Genomic DNA, 7,881 nt, shown 5'->3' on the forward strand with positions numbered 1-7,881 from the left:
TAAGCATCACACACACAAGCGCATTAGTTCAGTGAGTTAGAGGATAAAGATCAGAGACAAATCATTAAATAATGCTCATGAAAGCTTCACTCACTGCTCTCTGTCTTGATGCAGAAACGGTGTTTGAAGCCCTTGTGTGAGTGGGTGCAGGTGATGACCTCTGGGTTCGAGCAGCCCACATCCACGTACCTCTGGCCCTGGATGATGTTGCAGCCATAGCACTGCAGCCCCTGGACTGTAATACAAATACACAACAACACAGTCTCCACTATAGGATCAACCCACGTAAACACAACAAGAATTTTTTATTATTCTTTTATGCTATCTATGCTAGTGGATGCTATCCTCCTGCACAGTAACTACAGCCTGTCTGTCTCTATTAGCATCTCGGATATCCATGCTAGCTCTTGCAAAACTTGTGCTGCATTCTTGGAATGTTACCACAGATGCACAAACACTCTAGGTGATAACAAACAAATATGTTTTCTTCAGTTGCAGTTGTTGTCCCACTTTATGGATGCCTGCATGTGTTATCTTCTACAAAATGTCATTATACATTTAATAATTTGTTGTCAATAATACTAATTTTAAGATCACCCATATTATGCGTCGTTTAATCCGTTTTGTGTGTGTGTGTGATGTGTTTATATGAAAACTAACCTTTGAAAATATAACTGCAGGGCATTTTTAGCCTCTTTTAGAACAGATGGAATATATACTGAACATATACTGAATATGACAGCCAACCTCAGCGCTGATAATGTTCATATTTCAGTGTACATCCACAGTTCCAAAGTTACATAAGAAGAAGTTCTGCAGTCTGATTCTAATTTTAATGATCTTGATAAGGGCTAGGGAGTAGACTTAAATTGCAGTTCCACTGTCCTTTCTCTTGAGGCTATATGCAGCTCACAAACAGCGCAAATGAGCTCATTTTGAGGTAAAACTGAAGGGAACTTCCTACAGAATAGAACTTATCCATGAGGCAACATTGCTTTGGATTTTGATATGTATGCTTCTTATCCCAGCCTGGCATCTGCAGCTCATGATCTTAAAGCCATGTATCCATCATTCATTCACTGTATGAATTGGAAGCCACAGCAAAGGAAAGGGGCTAAAAGTACACAGGGGTTAGTTTATACTGTTTGCTTCTCAGGCTCAGTAAATGTGATCAGTTACCTCAATAGGTTTGGTCCCTGTACTGCTAAAAATAAGAGTTTACACTGATTGGATCCACAGTACAATGACATTTTAAGCACATCTTTACAGAAATGACATGCTTTCATCCTAACTTTCCCTCTCTTCCAGTGCGACTGTCTCACTCCTCAAACTCTTTTAAGAAAGTAAGGCTAAGCCCAACCAGAACAAATCCATCAGAGCTTAAGGGGATTGTCCATGAATCCAGGCCCCTTACACACACCTGTGCCTGACCTCCAAAAGCCTACACACACAAGATGGAAGATCAGCTTTGGCTGAAACCAATCCTCCCTCTTTATCTGTGCAGCCCTGTGGACTCAGTGTGTGAGGGCAGAGAGCGGACGCCAGCCTCTCGCTGCCTCTGCTCAGTTAAATAGCTCACCAAAAGCTCTGATGGAGCTTTCAGGAGCAAACTAATCCCAGGCAAATGCTCTTACAAAAATCACTTTAGAAATCTGCTGGAATCAATGTAAAGCCTTACAGGGACACAGAGCACATGCCAGTCAGTAAAGGATGTGTCATATTCCACCGCTGGTGATACACTACATGGTGAAAGCTCTTATAAATATTGCAGTATTTCATTAGACTGAGGTAATGGTTTTGGAAATAAACAAAAACACAACAGAGGAGTGGTCATTTACATCTGCTAAATAACCCGATTTAACAAGTCACCGCGCTGAGATGTTACACACAGCATGAAACATTGAAAGTCTGCCCGGTATGAGCATTTGTCAACATAATGAGGCCATATTAGAAAGACATTCAGCTCCCAGTGCAATTTATCATGAATATACACCAGGTCCTCTCCCAGTATGCATTGCATGTTGATTGACTCTGAACCAGTTGTGACCTAAATCTAGTATTAATAATTAGTGTTTTTGCAAGAAAATGCAACCACATGCATTTGTTAGCTGTCATCATTTCAAAATGGAAACAGTTATGCTCGTAATATATGCGATTCATACATTTTCATGACAAACGGTTGAGGAAGAAGGAAAAAGTGAAGCACAAATGAGATTTTTTCAGAATCATTATCCAGATTTCTGTCTCATTTTTAGGGATATTTTTCCCCTTCAGGGTAGTGCACCATACTCTGAGTGCAAAAGAATGATCCATACACTGTAGGCACTAAAATGTATTATCTATTGTATGTGCGTATAATATTATATATGTGCCATATTTTTGCAAATCACAGATATTTGGATAGTTTTATAACATTATCCGAGAAATTTAACATTTTTTTCATAACTCACATGACACATATTGTTGCCTTGTCCTGCTACCTCCCTCTCATGGATGTTGCCATATCTGTAAACAACATACCAATCACCATCTACTCATGCATGAGCTTACCTCACCCTCACCCTTGTGTCTGTCTGGACTCAGGATCAGAGGTTATCTGACTCTTGGACCACACAATTCCAATTTAAGAAAGGGAAATCTCAGCACACAGCATCGCTCATTGTTCTTTCTTTTTCTTTATTGTTTGGCACCCACTGACATAATGGTTACAGCCAAGCCTAGTAAGGTCAATCATTATTGCTCTTCTGGGAAATTTACTTTGCCTCTTATGGATATCACCTATTGTTGTGAGGTCAATTACCCTGCAGAACAAAGGCTTATTTATTGGAATCAGCTTTAAGGATGGTGGTTCATTAAGAACTCTTCTTTGTGGGCTGCAACAATCACCAGCTTCTACTAATATTTTACACATGTTTAAAGTTGATTAGGAATAGATTTATATATATATTAAAAAAACACAGTGGGGATTATTGTATCTGGGATATTAATGGTGCTCAGTGCACACATATATTAGAATATTCTGCATACATTTCAATGCCAACAAACATTGTGCTCACCTTGTGCCAAGCAGAGTGTCCAAACCAAGATAAATCCAAACCCATACACCAGCCAGGTATGTAAAGTCATGGATGCAGCACAGTAGTGACGGTCAGTGGTTTGTGCTGGAGGAGAGGCAGACAAAGATTTCCCCTGCTCTCATCTAATAGTCCAGCAAATCAGACACACACAGAGAGAGAGAGAGAAATCCAGCAGAGATCCTACTTTCCAAACCCTGAGCAGCCTGACTGTCTCTCTCCACCCCTGCCTCAGCGAAGCTCGCGCACTGTGCGAGTGAACTGCCAGTGAGAGCCCAGTGAGAGAGAGGGAGCCAACCATCCAGGCAGTCAGTCAGCTCAGCAGTGCTTAGCCAGTCAGGCAAAGAGACGACAGTGAGGACGATGATTGAGTGATGGAACTGTGATGAAGGAATGAAAATCTTCCTCAGTGGTCTCCTCACATCCTGAGAAGGAGAATCTGGTGAAAGTAGTGGTTTAATCACACAAAAAACTTCTTTAATGTCTTCAGAGAAAAGAACAAAAAGAGCCACCTTCTCTCATCACAGAGATGAAAACAAACAGCAAGCGTGTTCCTTTTCCAGCTGAGGCAGGCACGTCAATCAGGATTTATTCCTGATTGATAATCCATCTCTTCTAATAATAGCCCTATCAGAATGTGTTAAAAGCCCGGGCACTAAATGGGATGGCATACTAAGAGTCCAGGTCCGTGTGTGCATCAGAGTGTACGTGTGTGTGTGTGTGTCCCAGAGAGGGAGCAATGCCAAAAGTCTTTCAAACACACATGCACACAGTTTCCCAATAGGGGCAGGTTATCTGTGCTTGGTGTATCACTACACTCACACACTGGGGAGAAAATTCTATCTAATCAAGAATTAAAGAGTAAATCCTTTCTTAGAGACTGTAATGCCAGAGGATAAGGCAGGCTTTGTGGTAAGCCCTCATTCCCTCTCTCTACCCAAAGCAACATATGGTCCGGCCTGATAGATGCCTGCCGGTGATTGCTATCATTCATATTCAGACATATTTACAGTGTTGAGTGCAGATTTTTCCACATATGTTTTAATTTCATTAGGGCACATTTACAACACAAACAATGGCTAATCATGACCTGCAGTTCATGATTGTGTTTCTGCGTGCACACACAGACACACTCGCTCACATACATACATACACACACGTGCCTCTTGTTATTTGTAAGTGTGTGCAGCTGTGTGTGTGAGTTGTCTCTTTGTGCTTTTATTCATGACTCATTGTTTGTGTGAGCGTGTGTGAAAGCAAATCAGAGCGAGAGAAAAGAAAATGCCAGCAGTGTGTGTACTATCTGTGTGAGGCATATGGTAGGTAGAAGGGGTCATGTAAGGGAGGAAAAGATGCTGTTTTAAGCAAGCTAAGAAATATTCCTCCCTGCGCATAAACTGTGGAGGAAGTGAATGCATTTTAAAATGAGTACTTCAACATTTTGATTTGTCACGGACTGGTCTGATGGATGTGATTTTTTTTTTGCATCAACACAATGAAACTGAGTGGGGTGAAGCATGAAAGAGCAGTGCTTGTCAAAGTCCCAGTGCAGATGTGCTCATGCAATTTTTGTTTCGACCTTTTCCCCGTCTTACAGCCCTTATTCATTTATATTCTGCTGAGCTGCTTTGAGTGATAAAGCCATGAAAGAGAGAGTGAGAAAATGATGGAGAAGAGGAGGTCCAGCAGTGCTAATGATGAAAGTGAGTCTTCCCCAAGCTGCCCCTGCCTTATCTTGTGACACACAATAGCAGCTTTAAATACACTTGAAGCTCCCTGCGGTGGCTATAGTTTAGAGTGACAGTGACACGAATAGGGAGGACTACATGGTTTTAAATTCTTGATGAAATTGCAATTAAGACACCAGAAGAAGAACTGAGCCTGAGGCTATATGCAGGCAACGGCCACAAAAGAAACAACAAGGATGTGAGGAGGAAATACATGAAAACTTAATTCTGCTCCGTGGGGCTTTAATTCTGGGCATCTGTCATCACATATAACCCTCCTTCCTAAAATTGTTGAGGAGATGAAACTGAAAATGGCCATTAAGTCCCAGCCACAGCCCAGCGGCTTCTCTGCAGTGTTAATGAGCAGTAATCCAACTGTGTTTGACCACATTACACTCCGCAAAAGATGCTCTGCCGGCGATGTGCGGCAAAATCAAAACAAAAGTCGAGAGACTGCATGATGAGCAGCAGTGGGCTTTGAGACTGGTTGTATAAAAGCCTCAGGGGTTGTCTTTCGCTCCCCTTTAGGGACCGTTTTTGTGCATTTGTCACATGTCTCATGATTATCGCCTTAATGCTGGCACTAGCTGTAAGATTAACTGCAGAAGCCTTGAAGGGAAACTGCCTTTTAGCACCCAGAATATCAAGTAATTGAAAGTTTGACCAAATGTATGTGCCTCTGCAGTTTTACACTAAAGGCAGTGCAAAGCCGGATTCTCCTTATACAGCAAAGGAGACGTCTAAGCAGAAGGCTTAGGCTCAGTAGTAGAAATGTAAGCACTTCTGAATTTGCTTTATTTCCTTTTAAACTGCAGCTCCTATCCTGTTTTTATGAATTGCAAATATTCAGCGTTCATTGTGATTATTTACCTCATGATGATGATAATGATGTTGATTATTTTTATTATTATAAGGGTATTAAAATGTGTTGGTGTGACATAATGAGACTTCCCATTTACTGACCTACATCTAATAAGCTACTAAGTCTGTCATGTTGTTCGGGTAGAGGGTCCAAAGAAACTACCGGGTTAACATAATTATGAGGCTTCTCAAGCATGTAAGCGCTGCTTCTCTCAGCGTCTTATCAGCCTGTGGCATCTAGTGCGGCACAGTCCAATCAGTGGCCAGATATTTTGTGCATGGCTGCTCCGTTTCTGTGCCCAGGAGCCTGGGGGGTGAAGCCCATGGCCGTCTTACCATCTGCTGCTGTCACTAGGGGTGGTACTATTACATCCACAGTGCTCCTCTCTGTGACTGCCCTGAGACCCTCATCAGGTTATTCACAGCAGCAGTTCAGCATATTGTACATTTTAAAATGCCCAAAGATTTGTTCCTTATGGTTTTTAGAATTGTTTAAACATATCTTAAAGGTTTGGTGTCGCATCATTTCATGAGATGCAACTACACAGCAGATATTTCCTCCCATTCAGCCATTTCAAACTTTTTGAGAAGCTGTTATCAGATTTCTGAGATTAATTTGCCTCTTGGACGTACAGTGTCGGGCATGGAAAATCAAACCAGCATTTGAAGGCTTGGTGGAGGGATCCCGCCTGCCTGATATGCTACAGTACATCAGTTGCAAACACTAATTGGATGTTTGTCCTATTTTTAAAAGGTCTGCTGAACCCATGGCCAGTTTTTTTTGAAGAGCAGTTGATAAATAATTGAAATGACACAGATAGGATGGAAGAATATTTAACTGCTACCCCATTTAAAAGCTTAGCTTTACAAACCATCAGCCCAATAATCTCTTAATTTAAACATTCCCCTCAATCTCCAAGGCTTAGAGGCAGCATCTGCTACAAACACATACACACATACACACACACAGACACACACACAACCTTAAGATCCAACCTGAGACATGCTGACATCTGTTTCTCTAATGACTTTCATTTAGTGTCCATGCAGTCACTGAATGCACTGCTTGGTGAACCACAGTATTTTTGTATATTAACTAAAACCATGTTATAACATTAGAGGTCAGGTATTAGCTTGGCCTATGCTAATAAAGCAAAACTAATGTTCATATCTTACAGATCTTATCTTTATACCTTGTGAAATCATTGACAACACTCTCAGGGGATTTGTAAGAGGTAGCCATGCTCCCTATACAGCTGATCAAAACATGCTGTTTTCTCCATTGATACACTGAAAATGGACATAAAGCAGTCATTTCAAGGCTGTGTGGGAAAACCTTGAGCTCTGGAGGCTGACCTGAGAGCACACAGATGCCAACACCAGGTTTATTTGAATGCCTATAGCTGAAACCATAACAACCTTCTTATTGTTCTCAGCTTCCTGTTTTAATCCCTGCAGGCTTTATCAATTGAATCGCTCATAAGCACAAAATCTTATTCTACAGTGTAAGTGACATGCTGCACCTTTCCTGCCTGTGTGTACTGTAAACCTCTGCAGCCCTTTCAGCTCTCTGAACACATTTGGTTCCAGGCCACCGCAGCCGGGCTCTCTGTGAGTGAATATGAATGGCATTAGCTGTTGCCATGGTGTTGACTTATTTACTGTACATCAGCCCACTGACTTCAAACAGCGCAGCACACGTTTCGGCTGCCATATTAGTGTCAGTGTTATCATCCAAAGGACACATTTTCCACTGGTGATTTAAAAAAAAAAAAAAAAAAGGGTGGCGGGTTGTAAACAACTGAAATTAACTCTGTGAGCAACAGTAACGCGTGCTCTGAGCTTACAGACTAATGGCTGAAAAAAATACATTTATATTACAGAATACATATCTGTAAATGTGATACTTCCTGATATTTGTTACTGTAAGTATATAACATCAGTGTGCTTTTTGATGTTGTCCTCACATTTTAATTAAACCCTAACATTTAATTTGTCCAATAATCAATGTGCAAACAAAATGGATTATTGGTGACTTCCAGGAGGGAAAAAAAGGCTAAATCAAAAGGACAACACAAAAAAAGCTCATTTCCTCCCATGTTTGATCCACTTACAGATTCCTTCACTTGTATAAGATTAATTTATTTCAAGGCTGCCTAACAAAGTATATTTCTTACAAGCTTTAGAATGATTTGTGAATGGAGGGAGAGGTCTGTTTG

The sequence above is a fragment of the Parambassis ranga genome, chromosome 12 (genome assembly GCF_900634625.1).
Source record: "Parambassis ranga chromosome 12, fParRan2.1, whole genome shotgun sequence".
Taxonomy (NCBI): Eukaryota; Metazoa; Chordata; class Actinopteri; family Ambassidae; genus Parambassis; species Parambassis ranga.